The sequence below is a fragment of the Bactrocera dorsalis genome, chromosome 4 (assembly GCF_023373825.1).
Source record: "Bactrocera dorsalis isolate Fly_Bdor chromosome 4, ASM2337382v1, whole genome shotgun sequence".
Classification (NCBI taxonomy): Eukaryota; Metazoa; Arthropoda; class Insecta; order Diptera; family Tephritidae; genus Bactrocera; species Bactrocera dorsalis.
The window spans coordinates 30,006,182-30,024,459 of record NC_064306.1 but is presented as its reverse complement, the minus strand read 5'-3'; positions in this window follow the sequence as shown (position 1 = coordinate 30,024,459).

Sequence of the window (18,278 nt, the reverse complement as noted above, 5' to 3'; positions counted from 1 at the left end):
TCAACATTCGTATGTTACCTTATGAAAGTGGGAAAAGTTGGAGTACAACCACCGCTTGGATCACAAACCCAAATCTCTTTACAGTAAGTAACCAATGAAGATTTCGGAACAAAGCTTTGTACAAAAAGTAACTTGTGGGTATGGCATTTTATGTCAAAAAATTGTCGAAATCTGACAGCAATGTTTCACTGCTTCAGATACCCAATATATGGACCGCAGTCCCTATAAATGTTATTGTACTGAAAATATTGTGAAACCTCTGAAATGTATAATTGAAATTCAGAGAAATCCACATCTTTTTATCGTAAGGCTTAAAATCTTCTGCAAATGCGTTTCGCTTCCCCTACAGCTCTCGGTATTTATACCATCCCGTATGTGTAGTGGGCGATCGCAACGTTGAGAGGTAGGCAATCTGTTTTTTCATTTTGGAGGGAGATTCTTCGAAATATACGATACGTCGCTGAAGTGGTGAGCAATACGCCTAAACTAAACTCCATCGTCATTGCTTGTTATTTGCCGCACGGAACGTTAGACATTACAGGTGAGGTCAAGCTTAGCCATTCGGCTTTAATTACAGAAATAAGAAAATCCGAAAGAATCTTCGATGGAAATTAAAAAAGTTTTTTGGATTTACAGACAGCTTGACATTTACATGACCTTAAACGAGGCCTGCTATACCTATGGAAAGTCTTTCAAGCATATTTCAAGCAGAAGTCTTTGCCATATGTCGTTGCGTAGGAATTAACCTCCAACTCAACTATCGCAATGAACGTATCCATACTTAGGAGAGTCAAGCGGCACTTAATGCAATCTCTGCAATACGAGGGCTGCCATATATATTTCTGCTAATAATGAAAATAGGCATATTTATCAACGAAAATGTTTTTTTTTTTCGTTGGATTTGACTCGTCTTGGAAGACCCACACGGTCGATTGCTGTTTTGTTTCGGGCTCATATGCATAGATCCATGATTCGTCACCTGTGACGATCTTATAAACGTCTTTTGAAGCACCGCGATCGTATTTTTTCACCATTTCTTTACACCAATCCACACGAGCCTTTTTTTGAGCGATTGTCAAATTGTGCGGGATCCAACGAGAACAAACCTTTTTTACGGCCAGGTGTTCATGCAATATCGAATGTATGCTGGTGGGAGAAATGCATAGGCATGCCTCTATCTGAAGGTATGTTACATGACGGTCTTGCATTATCAGTTCACGTACGGCATCGATGTTTTCTGGCACAACGGCTGTTTTTGGACGACCTTCACGGAATTCGTTTTGGAGCGAGCGTCGGCCACGATTGAATTCGTTGTACCAGTTTTTCACAGTGCTATAGGATTGTGCTTCATAGCCATACAAAGATTTTAGTTCATCGATGCACTCTTGTCGTGATAATCCACGTCGAAAGTTGTGAAAAATGATCGCACGAAAATGTTCACGAGTTAATTCCATTTTTTGGCCGAGATGAATTTTTTAATTCCCTGTAAATAAAACAATTCACGATTAAATGACAAAACGTTCTGAGTGATGTTATGCTAAAAAATGTCAAACTTTCCAATGGAAATGTCAGATTGCACATGGCAACACTTAGTGTTGCCTAGTCCAGAAATATATATAGCAGCCTATGTAATTTAAAACCTTTTTTGGAATGTAGACAAGTTAAGTCGTTCCTCTTAGTACATATGTATATGCTTACCTCTCTGACCGAATATGTGTTAAAAAGTTCTTTATAAAATTTTAATCGATAAATCTGTACTAAATATGAAACCTTCCTTTTTATACTCAACTAAACTAACAAAAATTTTACAATTTTAATGCTGAATGAAGATCAATGAACTTATAAAATCCATACAGTTAGACGGTTCCCTTGTGACACCAAAAAAGATCGACTTTCATTTTTAACATTTTAAAATAATATTTTTCAAGATTTATGCCGAAACCGATTGACATCTGACATTTAGCGACCAACACCACTGAGTCGAAATGGAACAGGGAGCACTTTGGTATTTACGCTCCGCTACATGCGCACACTCATACGATATTCCAGCGGTGATATGCCTTTCTTCCTGTCATGCCAGTGCTGTATTTCAAATACTACTAGTATGCAAGCGATATTATTTTAGCTTTCAATATACTTGTTGGTATGAACTTATTGTTGTTGGGCAAACGCTTGGCGTTCATATGATTTATGACCGTCGCTGTCCACTGACCATTACGGTGAATTATTGCGTCCTGCACGGAGCCGAGTTACGCTGCTGCTACTGCCACATCGATACACAATTTATCAATCATTGGTGTTGTAGACAGAACAATAAAACAACAACAAATAACGAGAATAGTAAATAGCCATACAAGAAGTGGGTACAAAAATCTATACAAGAGCACATAGAAGTCGTTTCGCTGAAAATTTCCGGAGAATTTGGCCAAAATCTAAAAATCAAGTTGCCACTTGTAACGTGTGGAGGGTTATTTACTGGTATCGGGGTGTTAACAGTGGTTAAATGAGAAAAAATCTGAATTTCTACATTAGTTCCACAATTTTGGGTGCTTTAGTGACTAAATTTTTCCAAAAATTTTTGCATTCAAAACTATAGTAGAATGTCGTCGTGCTTCTTGAGAAAAATGTCTGCCTGAATACAAATTAAATATTTATTTAATATAGTATTACAGCATTAGTTTGAACAAAATTTGTGATATAATTCAAAACAAGGTTGCCATAAATTTGAAAATTGAAAAAAATTAGCGTGTTGTATTTAATAAAATATAAAATTGTAAAAATGATAACAAATCATTTCTAAAAACTTTCCCACCAATTACTAAAGTTTAATGAAAAAATAAGGTGGCAACCCTATCTGTTGCAGTAAAAATCAAATGGAGCCAGAAGTTGTGAAAACGTAGATTAATCGATGGTATTCGTTGTGTTTTTGACTTTACATTCGGTCACAATCGTGTAAAATCCATGTATTGTTCTTCCACCATTCCGACCGTTTTCGATGAATGTTCTCACTCAAACACTTCAATACGGCCAAATAGTACTTCTTATTGACCGTCTGTTTTTTTAATACTTTTTACAGGTTAATTTTTTATAGTATAAATTGTACAGAAAGATATTTTTCTTGATTTTAACTGGACCATTTTAGGGGATTTGATCTGAACAATATGTTCAGAGATTTTATTGACGCTTAAGATAGTAATCTGTGCCAAATTTTGTGGCGAATAAAAAATGTTTCCAAACAGGGATTTGAGTTGGTATGACAGCTACATATATGTTTTCCAATATCTGTTCTGACAAATGAACAAATTATTGACGAGATTATGAAATCTTTACTGCATATGTAACCTCCCTTTACTTACTCACCGTGGGCAAAATTTCAGGTCGGTATCTCAAAACTGAGGGAAAAGTTCTCGTGAATACAGATAGACGGGCGTGTCTAAATCTACTCAGGTGATCACGTTGAATATTTATATTGTATGTTTATGTACGTTTTAGGGTTTCCAACGTTTCTTTTTTGGTGTTAGAAATATCGCGGCAAAATATATATAAAACTAGCTGACCCGGCGAACTTCGCCCCGCCCAATTTTTATTTTTTTTTTGGAAGTCATAGACTCGTATAACTTTACCACAAATAATATAAACTTCAAACAACGCATTTTCATTTAATGTTTTTAATGTTTGTAGCGCCATCTACTGTAACATACCGCACTCAATACCGCTCTTAGCGCCACCAACTGGTGGATAGCTCTTTGCTAATAATAAACAAATAATTTGCAATAAATAAATAATGCGAGTTATAAACTATCCTATCTTTCAAGTTGGACCAAACTGCACACAGTGTTAAAAATTTCATTAAAATCGGTTCAGTAGTTTAAGAGTCCATCGCAAACAAACAATGTGACACGTGATTTTTATATATTAAGATAATATTGTTTATAGTAGCGGGAAGCATCTAAAGCACGAGTGCGGAGCTTTAATCTCTAAAACTAACCTGTTCTGAACTCAATACTCTCCCACGGGACCATCAGTTAAGTATTACTTCGCGGAGTGCGGACTGACGGACGCCTATACTGTTGAAAAAGCCTGAGTTTTGTATTAGTAAAGCTGACGCTTCGCCTACAGCTTTCGCTTTCTCAATAGACTGACACATGAGTATCGTCAAAATTTCGACCGTAAAACTCCCTACTACCGAGTGTAATTCTCTGTTTTTAAAAAGTGAGGGTAATAAAATAATACATATTCAGAGTCGTCTACACATTCTGAACAGCTCGGATACTTTGGACTAATGTCATCGTGGATTCTGTAGAGTTAGCATCTAAAGCACGAAAATCCAGTAAGCATTTGGATCAAGTGGAAATCCACTGTGAGTCCAGCGCCCTTTGGTTGAGGATTGCCACCACAGCTGCCACATCTGGGTGGTCTTGTACCTCTCCTCTCACATTTGGGTACTCATTGTGGACAATGTTTTAGGCGCTGATAGCTGATATAATCACTCAAGTTATTCTCCCATATTGGAGCTGCATACAACATTACTGAGCTCATCGCTTTTCCGATTACTTATCCGGCTAGAATGAACGCAGCCTCCGTTTACCATAACTCTTTATAAGGCGTTAGATATTTTATTTTCTTGAAACTAATATTACGCCCAGAGATACTTCAATTGTAAATATGTGAAGCACTCCCAAACTCTCCCATGGTGAGAATTATTCGTTCCTGTACCTTCCTGGTGCCTATAAGTAGTAGGAGTGCAGCGCTGTTGTCTTTCGGGCTCAATTAGCACAAGCTGTGCTATTTTGATGCACTGTTAGTAAACCTTTTCTATCTGCTGTCATGTTTCACATTCTCTTTAAAACCATTTTGAGGTTTCGGTGAAGCTACTTATATCCGACATGCTTTTAGTAGAAATCCTTTCAAGGTTTGGTGCTTGATGGATTCCAAGTGTTCTGTGTCGGATATGTGATACGGCTGGGCATTCATAGAGATAGTGGAAAATTGTTTCCTTGTTCCCTGCTATTCCGTAGCCTAGGCCGATGTTGTTGTAGAGCACATATCCATTTTGGACGCAGGTTTTCCAAATGGCCAGTGCCCTGTTATGGTAGCTGTTACTCTGTAGATACTTTTCCTAGACCCATTTAATAAGTTGTTATTTTTTTCTTGTCATATGTTGGCCATAATTGTTTAGTTATAAAAATACATTTTGTTATGTTTTCCCATCTGTTATTTGCAACTTGTTGAAATTGTCTTCATATCCCTTTTGATCGATCTTAGCGAGCTTGGTATTAGCTCCGCCTCGGATTCGTTAAGGAAAGCTTCTGCCAACTCGTCTGCTTTTTCGTTGCCGAAAATGTTCCTGCCGCCGGTAACCCAGATCAAGCAGTTGTGGACTATGCTGGAATTTGCCATGGGCGAAGAAAAGGCCAGGAGCGCCGCCTCGCTATCTGTAAATATTGGTGCTTTACGTATAGTCTCGTGGTTTTCCAATAGAGCTTCACAGGCCTTTTCTATGTACAGTACTTCCGTTTGGGAGATGCTAGCCGAGTTCGGTAGATGTATAGAGAGAGAAATGTCTAGAGGGTTGGTATTACTGTCAGTGACAACTGTGCCAAATGTCACATCAAAATAATCATTAGTGTTTAGTATAGGCTGTTTTTAAGTATATAAAGTACAGAAAGAATTTTACGATAAATGAAATTATTCAACAAAGAAGTTCCATTAAGTTTTGTGTGCGAATCTGGTGTCAAAACGTTTAGAATATTGGAAAAGGCCTTCGGTGATAATTGTTTGTCACGAGCTAGAGTTTTTGATTGGTACAAATTGTTTAAAGAGGGTCGAGAACGAGTTGATGACGAACCACGCCTAGGACGGCCATCAATATTAACAAACAGTACGTCAATATAATAAAAGATTTGTTGCTTGAGAATCTACGACTAACAATCAGAGACCTTACTGACATCGTCGGAATATCGGAAGGATCAGTGAAAACTATTTTGAAAGGTCATTTGGGCCTAAGAAACGTGAGAGCACGATTGGTTCCAAAATCACTAAATCTTTTCGAAAACACCGTCGCCTTAACGTTTGTAAAACAATGCTTTCTGACTACCAGAATGCCATAAAAAGTACTGGCGATGAGTCTTGGATCTATGCTTGCTACACGCAAACAGACGATCGGTCGGCCGAATATCGTTGCAAAGATGATCCGAAGCCGAAAAAACAACGGCAAGGCAGTTTTCTTCGATTATCGAGGTATGGTGCGCTCCGAACTTATTCCGACCGACCAAAGTGTCCACAGGAAATACTATTTGATAGTTATGCGTCATTTGCAGGAAGCTATTCGTGAAAAGAGGCCAGAATTATTGGCTGACAACTCTTGATTTTTACACTATGATAATGCAGCGTCACATACTGTATTGGTTCATCGTGAGTCTTTCGTCAAATTTTCAATCAATATCGTGTCCAAACTACCGTATGCACCTGATTTTGTTCCGTGTAACTCCTGGCTTTTCAGTAATCTCAAACGACCGCTCCGGGGAAACCGTTTTGAGTTAATTAAGTACATTAAACCTGAATCGCTGCGCGCTTTTAAGGCTATTCCGGAAATTGACTTTAACAACTATTTCGAGGATTGGAAAACACATTGGGACAAGTGCATTGGTGCCACGGAGGTTCATTTTGAGAGGAACGACTTAGAATTTGAAGAATAAATTAGGAATTATAAAATTATGAGTAAAGTCTTACTAATCTTTGCTCATAGTAGTACATGTAGAAGATCGTAACTAACCGTATTTTTCTGGGAAGCGAAGGAATAATTTCATAACCTTTATTTTAAGGCTTTTTTTTAGGGATACGGGATTACGATTTTTTTTGGCATCATCAGAAAATATTTCTGAAAAGTATTCATCTTGAAGAAAATAATTTCAATAATGCAAAATATTTCTAAATTTTAGTATAATTACGGCTCTTAATACCAAATCATGTCAGCATAATAAAATTGAAGTCTTCTATATATTGCGTCGATAATTTCGAACTCTTGACTTTTATGACCCGTTAACGGTCTGTGTCTTAAACTTTTTTAAATTGTTTTAGAGAGCGTCGACTCACTGTGCTCTATGTCATTTTCTATTTTACAACCGTTACTTCGTTTTATTGTTGTAACTGTTACTGTGATATATGACTGTTTGCACTTTCCGCCACAGTGGACGCACACCCGCACTCACTCACAATATAGGTTCGCGCGAAAATGTAGTATGTGTAAATTTATTCATATACTGACATACGTACATACATAAATATGGTCCCTGCATTGAACGGGTTAATTGCCGTTCATTCGCGCATTAGCACCCAATGGATGTTGATTTGAGTTTCGAAAAAATAAGGATATTGCAATTTATGAAAAAGCAAATGTCGCCATATTTGCTGGACTTGTTAAATATTTTTTTTTACAGTTTCTTGTTCAATGCGCGTATATGGCGCAGTCTGCGCTTGCATGCAACAGTGTTGCCAGCTGTATAAAAACTGCAATATAAACACTTTTTGTGCACATTCATCATTTTTGACAGTGCGATTTGACAGTTGTAAATGTAACGAAAGAAATTTTGCTGGGAGCGGAAAAAATCGGTTGGATTATAATGTAACGGAAGCTTGAGTACAATTGCTTTAACTGAATTTTTAGTGTTGCATATTAATTCATTCTCTTTGTTCTAATGTTTTATTAAATACATTGCTTTGTGCGTTATTTTAAATAATTAAAAGAGTTATAAAACATTTGAAAAATTTAAATTGGTGAAAAACCTTTTGGAATTGGATAATCGCGGTTTTAAAACTTAATAATAAACGATCGATGGCATGTGAATCCACTAGACACTATCCAGCCAGAAGACTTACATTTGCCACTAGATTGACTTTGCTAAGAGCAAGTAGTTCGAAGGATCTCTTACCGTTCAGATTGGACCTAAAGGATTCCGCAGTCGCTCAAGTTCTAGTTGCTGACTAAGTTCAATGAAGATACAAAAGTCCAACGCCAGAACGCAAGAAAGCATCGGAAAACCGAGTCGCTTGCAATCGGATGAAATTGAAGAAACAGCGCCCTTCCAATTAGGTCTTCAGTTTTCGGCGACTGTGACCGGGCACTCATACAAGTCGAATATGTAAGAAGCTGGTACCTTGAAACTAGAGCTGATGAAGAGCTTCAAGCTAACAAGACCCATGATGATAGCGGCGCAATCGTAAAGAAAATTTACTATCGTGTAGTACATGACTCGGAATGTATGTAGTTTTGAATTTTTGACGAAAATAATCAAAAACGCTCGATGTGAACTAACGCTGTAATATACCACGACCGGATGTCAGGAGCGTCGAAAACTGCTACCACGGATAACGACGTATCAAAAATCCGCGATCTCGTATTGGCAAACCGCAGGAGACAGCTGAGGAAGTAGGCATCTCAAATACTCAGGTGAACCCGCTGGTATGCACTAGAAGCAATAAGTCTTCGTATCGGCCGAAAAGGCAAATTATGTACCCTACATCTTATTTTTGCTACTAAGTAGAAATATTGAGCTCATTCGCGGCGGATTTCCAGGACGGCTGCCTCATCTATCATATGCTCCAAACTGGATTCAGTGCGACGAAGTCTTTGCTGGAATGGGTTAATAAACAGGATTGTCGCCTGTGGAGTGATGATAATCCGCAAGCTATTGTTGAGACTCCGTTTCATCCTCAAAAAGTTAATGTTGGTTTATGCTCTATGTGCAGTGGGAATCTTTGGTCCATATTTCCTTACAAATGAACCCGGCTTTAATGTTACAGTCTATGAGGAACACTATTGGGCCATGATTAATGATTTTTTCGTGCCTGAGTTAGAGGATTTTGATGTGGTTCCAATAAGATGGCGCTGCATGCCATACTGCCAACGGAGTACACAACTAATTGAAATAATCTTTTTGTGAGCGCAGTATCTCCACGCCCGACACAATTGACGCTGTGACGCGCCTTATTGCTCGGCCTATTGAGCGTACTAACCGCAAAGCCATAACCCATTTTCAAATCAAACATTCTTTATTGGATAATATTCGACCAATTAGAATACATCCAGCACGCAGTAAAGAAAATAATATAGCAGTCATAGCTGAGAGTGTACATGAAAACTGTAGGGAGTCGATTCGGAGACGTTCGCAGCGACTCGGACTGACGTATGGGCGGATAACTGAAACCGCTAGACCTTCCTAAGCGACTTCGCTTTGCTATATGGGCTCTTGAAAAGTTCCAAGAAGATCCGATGGATCCAAATTTGGCTAAGCAGTAAGGCCTATTTTTGGCTCAATGGGTATGTAAACAAACAAAATTGCTGTATTTGCGATGAAGAGCAACATGAAGAGATTTAAAAGTCGCCATTTTATTCAGAAAAAACAACGGGTTGGTACGGTTTGTGGGTCGCTGGAATCATCGGTCCATATTTCTTCGAAAATGATACCGGTGAGAACGTAACCGACAATGGCGACCATTATCACGCCATGATAATTACTATTTGATGCCTGAAATTGAAGCTCGTGATCTCGGCGACATTTGGTTTCAACAAGCCGGCGCCTTTTCTCACACTTCACGACAATCAATAAATTTATGGAGAGAAGACTTCGGTGAGCAGATGATTTAACGTTTTGAGCCGGTCAATTGACCACCAAGATCGTGTGATACCACACCGTGAGGTGTGTAAAGTCTAAAGTCTAGGCGGGCAACCCCGCCTCTATCTTGGAGCAAAGTAACACGCGTGTCACTCGCCAGTTACCGGGTCGGAAATTGGGCGCAACGGATGAACCATCTGAGACGTAGCCGCGGCCAATATTTGAAAGAGATAATCTTCAAAAAATAAATGACTTTTTCGAATGATAATAAACATTCCCTATTAAATTTGAAGTTTCTGTGTTTTTTTCTTTAAAACTGTAGGGAACTTTGTAATGGATCTCCCTTTATTTCTTCTTGAAACCATATATCTAAAAAACTCCCTTTATAAAGATACCACGTTGAGAAAGAAATTAAAAATTATGGATTTTCTTTTGGTTTATAGTTCGTCCTCGTACTAGAAGATATGTTTTTATCTCGGATTTCTCCAATCTCGATTTTATAGACGAAAAGTGAAAAAATTAAGGCGCTTTCGTTAATACTAAGTGCTTTGGTCCTATAATTTCCATAGAATTCTGATTTATCTACATTCTCACTATCCTCATCATGGCGATTTCTGACAGGGCAACATTTCAGTGCAAATCTGAATACTAAAAATATAAAGTAACTAGCGTCAACACACACATTGCTGCATTTCTATATAAATATATTGACTGTAGTAACACAAGCCTGCTGACATAAAGAGTGCTTTAAGGTGAAATAGAGGTAAAAATGCAAACAATTCCAAGTTAGCAGTGAGTCAGCTTTATGCGGCGCACTTAAAGTGCTTCCCCAATTGAGTGTCTGAGCGTTAGTTACTGACAATTGAGTTGCTAAAGTGAGTATATTTACGGTTTTTACGAGTATTTCCAATAGAAAGTTGCACTACACAACTGCAACGGTAGTAAAAAGTGGAGACTAAAATAAATGTATTTTTAAAAGACACACTTACACACACACACACACTGACAGTCTCATATATAGTCTTTGAAATAACTACTCTATTACTGTCAGTTGCAGTAATAAAACTGCTTGCTAACAAAATGTGTAGTTAAAATGCATAAAAAAGTCTTTGTATGTGTGCAGTATGCTTATATATGTATACTTTGCCTTATATATACATACATATGAATGTATGTGCGCGGTTGCTTTGGCTAGAATAACAATAATTTAGCAACAATGACGAGTCTCGCCAGTGTCATTGTGCAGCGTTGTGCGTTGCAGAGCAATTGCAGTGCAGCACAGCGCTGAATGATTGCAATGACAGTGACAGTGATGCATTAGTTATTACCAACTGGACAAGCTAGTCGTGGCGGCGGTGCATTGCACTTTCTGCTCTCATTTCTATGCTTGTAAATTTCATGCTTATTTTTCGTTGCTTTGCCTTTTCTGGTTTCACTTTGTTCTTATTGGCATTTTTTCTTTTATTTTCGTATTTTTGTATTTATTTTATTTTTTTATATTTTTCCATTTTTTTAAGCTTATTCTTTTCCACATACAAAGTTTTGCTCTATGCTTTTTGTTTTGATTAGATTTTGTTTTGGTCCAATGTTGCAAGTATTTGGCAGCCATCCAAATGTGTTTGGATTATTAATCTTGAAGTGCATGTGAGTACGAGTAATTTGGATATTACTTACCAAATAATTATGAAAATTTGAAATATTAATGCATATTAGACTTTCTGTTGATGTTGGGTAAAGTTGCCTGTTCAGCCTTGAAAATTTGTATTAATAAAACAAATGGTTTGAGACGTATTCAGCGTTTAAATGAGCGGTGAATTGAAAAGTGCCCCACCCGATACTTATATGGTGCTACTAGAATTAAATTTTTATAATTTTTACTTCAACAAGGTCCTTGTATAAATCCAAACGCGGTCGGATCAATAGTTTGTGAATTATATCATTTTGAGTGAAGCAACTTTTGTTATTGTCAAAAAAAGGTTAATAAAAAATGTCCCATGTTGATAAAATATTGCTGTTTGAAGGGTAAGAATATAGTTGAAGCAAGAGCTTGGCTTGGTGACGAGGTTAACCATTAAGAATTGGTATGCTAAGTTTAGATGTGGTGAAATCAATACCGAAAACGGCGAACGCAATGGATGCCTCAAAGAAGTTATTGCCAACGAAAACATCAAAAAGTTCGCAAAATAATTTGGGAAGATCTTAAACTGTAGTTTTTGAGTTAGCAAACCCCCTACAGATATCAATTGAACGTGCACATCACACCGTTCTCGAATATTTGGGTATGAGAAAGCTCTGTGCAAAGTGGGTGCCGCACAAGCTCATTTTTGACCAAAAACAACGACGAGTTGATGATTCGGCACAGTGTTTGGAGATGTTCAAGCGTAATAAACACAAAATTTTGCGATTATTATATAGCGTCAGTGGACTGTTTGAAGGATGAAAGCGCCAAAAAAGGACTTTCTGTGAGGAAAGAGAAAATACAATGAAAACGATGGCAAAAATTCGTAAATTGGGTTTCGAATTTATTCCGCATCCACCGTGTTCTCTACTTCTAGCTTATTTCCTGTGCTAAGATCACCAAACAATGATACAGATAAATAGAAAAAGTTGAGCTTTTCAAATAAAGGCTTGTAATTGTAATTGTAAATTACCGACCGTAAAACTATCACCGAGTGTACGAGGTGTGTTCAAAAAGTATCGCGAATTTTGAATTTTCGCGGGTTACGTACATACATACATATATTCGTATTTCGAATTTTTTGTGGCGTTATGTTGGTACTCATGTCTCTCACTTATGCCGACAAGCTCGGCCATTTTGAATGTTCGTTTAAGTGTTGACAGCTGCTTTGCTTGCACGTGTTTTGGATCGTCTTCGATGTTTACCTATCAAAAAAATTGCACCACGATAACGCCCCTGCTCACACATCGTTGCTTGTGCGCGACTTTTTGGCCAGAAACAACACACTAATGATGCTGCAGCCGCCGTATTCCCCAGATCTGGCCCCCTGTGACATTTTCTTGTTCCCTAAACTGAAGAGGCCCATGAAAGGACGCCGTTACGCTTCTCTTGACGAGATAAAGACGGCATCGAAGGAGGAGCTGAAGAAGATAAAAAAATGATCTTTTGAAGTGCTTCGAAGATTGGAAAAACCGTTGGCACAAGTGTATAATATCTCATGGGGATTACTTTGAAGGGGACAAGATAGATATTCATGAATAAATAAATAATTTTTGAAAAAAACGCAAAATTCGCGATACTTTTTGAACACACCTCGTAGTTTTAAGTTGTTTCCTTGTATTTCAAAAGCAAAGACAATAAAATAATACATGTTCAGAGTCTTCTATATACTCTGTACACGGCATACTTTATGGACTAATGACATTGTGGAATCTGATAGCTTCTAAAGTACCCGTGTTCACTTCGTCGCTTGGCATAGGAAATCTGATCATATTTCGGGAGTACTGTTTCGACGACTTTTCCCATCAAAAATGCATATTTATGTTACAGCTGCTTGTTTTTATATCTCGATATACAGATTTTGTAAACAGTTCCACAAGGGTCAATATTATCTTCTTCACGGATATTCTCAAAGCATGGTTTTTTGCTGCGGGTAATTACCGACTTCTTGAACTTTTTGTGTGCTTTCAAATTCTTCTCTGAGGCGATTTTCGATTTTCGCGAATTTTTAAATATACCTGTTTCTGGTGGCGCCACCTATTGGTGGGTATATAAAATGAAAAGTTTGACCTCTTGTTGACATTTCGTAAAAATTTGAAGACAATTGGATAACTACAATCGATGTTATCGATCAAAAAGTGACAGCAGCTTTTGGTCATCGGTCGTAAAATGCAAAGAGCAAATATAAAATTTTGTTTTAAACTTGGGAAAACGTTTACTGAAACATTTAAAATTACAAAAAAAAGTTTATGGTGATCAGTGCCTATCCCGTAGTAATGTGCATGAGTGGTTTAAGCGATTCCAAGAAGGTCGTGAGGACCTCTGTGACGATCAGAAGTCGGTCGTCTTCAGAAGTCAAAAATAAAGACAATGCTGATTTGTTTTTACGATTCCGAAGGTATTGTACACCGAGAGTTCGTCCCACCTGGCCAAACGATTAATGCTGTGTTTTACCTTGGTGTTATGAAGCGTCTTTTGTCACGCATTCGTCGTGCTCGACCACAACACCGTGAGGCAGGGTCCTGGCGCCTGTTGCACGATAATGCGCCGTGTCATCGGTCCACACTTGTCACTGATTTTTTGACAAAAAACTCTGTATTAACCATTAATCACTCACCCTGCTCACCTGATCTGGCACCCTGTGATTTTTACCCATGAAAGGACACTGGTTTAAGGACATTTCAGCTATCCAAAGGCGACGACCGATATTCTCAAGAGCATTCCGAAAAATGACCTTAAACACTCATTTGAAATACTAATTGACCGGGCTAAACGCTGTATCGAAGCACAAGGAAACTACTTTGAATAAAAAAATATAACTTTTGAAAAATATTACTTTTTTGTTGTTTTTTTAACAGTCCTGTTTCTTTTGCGACAGACCTTGTATATCCTCTGTATATTCGCCCATGTGAAACAGTTATGAGCTTCTCGGAACAGGGCGTAAAAGGTCCGTTGCAGGATCATAATTCTGACTTGCCGGTTTTGTCTGTAAGCCGTGTGCTTTCTGGACACTGGGAGTATTGCTTTTAGTATGACGACATCAATGTTCTCTTCTATAATTGTCTGATTTTACAAACCCTGTGCTGCTACGCAAATATTTAAGTTTAACTGTACTATCCACATTTTCTTATAGACTTCATCTTTTCAAGATTCTTGTAGCAAGTTGTGCTCAATACTAAGTGTTCTCCTTGGCATAACAAGCAACGTTTGTGCATACTTTTGCAAAATTGACGATCTCGAAAGAAGAGCATGAAGAAAGAGAGTAAAGACATTAGAACGCTTGCCAATTATAAGGTTAGGTTTTCTATATCGCTTGTAGTGTTCTCGAAGATTGATAAATTAGATGGGTTCTGGTGGATACCAATTTCCTTAACGGCTTTGGGAGTTTTTTTTTAAGCTTTGACAGCTGTCAGTGGGCAAAAAAAAATATTTACCAAGCGCCATAATAAAATAACACAAACATTTATAACATTTTCGTCTTAATTTTACCCTACCTAAAGTCTAGTTAACATCCCGTTTTATTCTCATTTGCATTGCCAAATTATTTTAAAATTTTTTAACACTCTTCCCCACGCATTCGCAACAAAAGAGCATAATGTACATAAAATGAGACGCGCAAATCTCCGGCAATTACCTTTTGCAGTAATTTTTGCAAAATCAACATTTATCAAGTGAAATCCATTTAACACCCACACAAGAAAAGAAACCATATACACAGCCAATTTGAAGCGCCGCCATTCGGCGAAGAATGCTCGTATGGCGCTTCATTTACACTTAGCCTATTAGCCAAGTACCTAAGGGCTTTTGAACTCCTAGAAAATTGCCAATTTTCCTGGCGATGGCAAGCGCGCACACACCGACGCACAATTACTCACCATTCGCGCGAGGAAAAAATTTAGCTGCTCACCTCAGACACTTGGCTCGGCTCAGTACAGTTCGCGCGCCAGTTTGGTATGGCGTTCATTTGGCAAGATTTGCGCTGCATTGTAGTTCATTTGTCATAAAATCTGTTACTTGGCGGCGCGTGTGGCTCATACATTTCCATTCGTAGCATACTTTAAGGCGCGTGACAACAGTGTACGCTGATTTCGCTGAATTTGTCTATTACACTTGCACTTAGGCTTGCTAAAAAGACACATTGGAACTGCCTTAAGATGGCAGTGGGTGCCTATATGGCAGTATATACCTACCTTATGTATAAAAAAAGCTTTTGTGAAGAGAATTGAGCGCAGTGAGTCACTTGACTCTGCACGTTCTTTTGTGCTTCTTAGAATACACGCATATACTTCCAGACATTTGGGTGGGTGTATCCCACCGTTTCTGCATAAAATTGTGTGTGTGTGCGCATTTCATGTGAGTGGTTTATGTCATTTTCATAAATTTTGAAGCACTTGAAGCTAATTTACCGCTCATTTTCTGTCGCATTTCATGCTTCCCACTGTAGGTGTGGTTGTGATTTTTCTATTATTCTATGCTTTATGCTATTTTCGTCTTCCTTTGCACCGGTAAACTGCTAGACATTCGTCATTTTCAGCTGCTTTGAATGAGTGACTAAGTGATTGCGTCGGGGAAAATAAATTTACACAGTTTGCTCAGACTTTTGGGTGCGGTTTTCGTGCGAATCTACGTATATATGTATATACAAATGTACATATGTATATATGTATAATAGTCATGCACTTATGAAACAAACTTACATCTGTGCTTTGAGGTTTTTTTTCCTTCACAAACACAAAAGATTCCTTAAAAAAACTTTGTTCCGATTGTTCAGTTTGTGTGACAGCTATAAGTTCTCATGAGTCTATTAGAGGGATTAATTCGGAGATTATACCGGTATTGCTCATATCTTCTTATGGCATCAATATGCTATAGTGTTCTGATATCAGCTGCAACAACAAATGAGCAGCTTCTTTGGAAGAAAAGGACATGTGTAAAATCGATATCCAAAGAAACCGGGGGTATAGTTCTCGTGTATACAGACAGATGGACGGACGGACAAAAGATTAGAGAGTGATATCCGCTAAATCGTCTCAGCTTCTAATGCTGATCATTCACATGTACAGGGTTTGTCGGAAAAGTAATACGACTGCGTCGATTTACGTAAAACTTGGCGTTGACGGTTGTCCAGGATGAACAAATTCATGGTGAACGATCCATTTGATGTAAAAAAGACAATGAGCATCGTTTTCACTTTGGATTTTCTCATCAGCGACCTCTTCCCGTTCCTCCAAAAAGCCATAGTGCCACCGAAACACACCACTTCTTGCTAAAGTATCATCTGGGTAAGCCTGCTTGATCATATCAAATGTTTGTGTCGCAGATTTACGAAGTTTCACAGAGAATTTAATCGCGTACTCCTGCTCTAATAGGCGCTTAATTTTCGGCTTGTACCACTCACAGAAACACGTCGCGCGAAAATGTTTGTCCTGACTCTCCAGGTGCTCGGAAACAACTGACCAGGCGCTCGTCCGTTAGCTTGGAACGCCCTCTACCGAATCCAATCAGTGCGCGCACGCTCCGAAATAGAAAAAAAATCATTCCTATTACTTTTCGGATAAACTCTGTATATGTAAATATGTATGTACATATTATTTTGCAGAGTATTTGACGTTTGCTTCTGGGTGTTACAAACCTTGTGGCTAACGTGATATATGCTGTTCAGGATATACAAATAATTATTTACATTTTGAGAAATCTAAAAGTTTTTTTTAATACCCGTTTTGTTTTTGATTTTTGAAGTCGGTGATAATTAATTGTTGCGAGCAAGTGTTTTTGATTGGTACAAATTATCCAAAACGAACCATGTCCAGAGTGGCCATTAACAACAACTGATGATCAGCACGTCATTTAAATAAAGGAATCGACGATCAATAGTCAAAGCTTTTACTGGCATCGTTGGACTATCGCAAGGATCACTAAAACACCTTTTGAAAGATTATTTGGGCCTACGAAAAGTGAAAGCATGATTGGTATAAAAATCATTAATTTTTTTTTAAATAGCGTCGCGTTAACGTCTTTGAAAGAATGTTTTCCGACTACGAGGATGTCATAAAACTTATTACAACCAGCGATGAGGCTTGGTTTTTGGAGCGAAAAGTCAGGAATATAACCTAATTCCTGCTAATTAGCAGTGATATTAAGCATAACATAGTCCAATGCTGCAATCACATGCTGTAAAAGTAATTTTACTTCTTTCGTTTTCACTTATTGCACACACGAATATTCCACTGCAAAGTCATTAAGCATGCCCTGACATGCACCTGTTTATTGACAATATTTGCACACACAACAAAAAATGCAGTTGTTGTCTGCTTGGCTTAGAAAAAAGGAGAACTACATTTTCATTCATATTCTTCTGGGCTCGTGGTCGTCGTTTTTGCGCTTCGGCTTGTCTTTGTGATTCGCAACACAACAAAGCTTTGTGTTGCAGTGTAGTCCTACATACTTACATATTGTACATACATACATATGTATGTACATATATTGTAATTGCGTCGGCATCGGTAATTACGCGACGGTTCGTGATCGTGGTAGAAGTTTTTAGAAAGTAAGTAATATAATATTTAATAAAGTTATTTTAAGCTAATTGTAAAAATGTGAAGTGATAAGTGTGCAAATAAATATGAATTTAGTGTTAATGAATAAAAAATGTGTGTAAATGTGCATTGAATGCCGTAGTAAAAAAGGGCATATTGGCAAACATGTTTGCGCATGCAGGTGAAAAAATGTGTTCTGTGCCATATCAAGGTGATAAAAGGAATGAAGTGAAATGAGAAAAGGTAAAATTATTGCATTTACAAAGTTATTTTGTTGTTATACGGCTAATGTATGTAAGTATGTATCGCGATCGCCTCGTTTAAAAATTTATGCGTCGTTCGAACAAAAATTAAAATTTTCAGCTTAATAGAAATTGGTAAGTGCACGACTACATCCCTATGTACATAAGTATGTATATATGTATATGTATATTTATTTATGTGCATGAG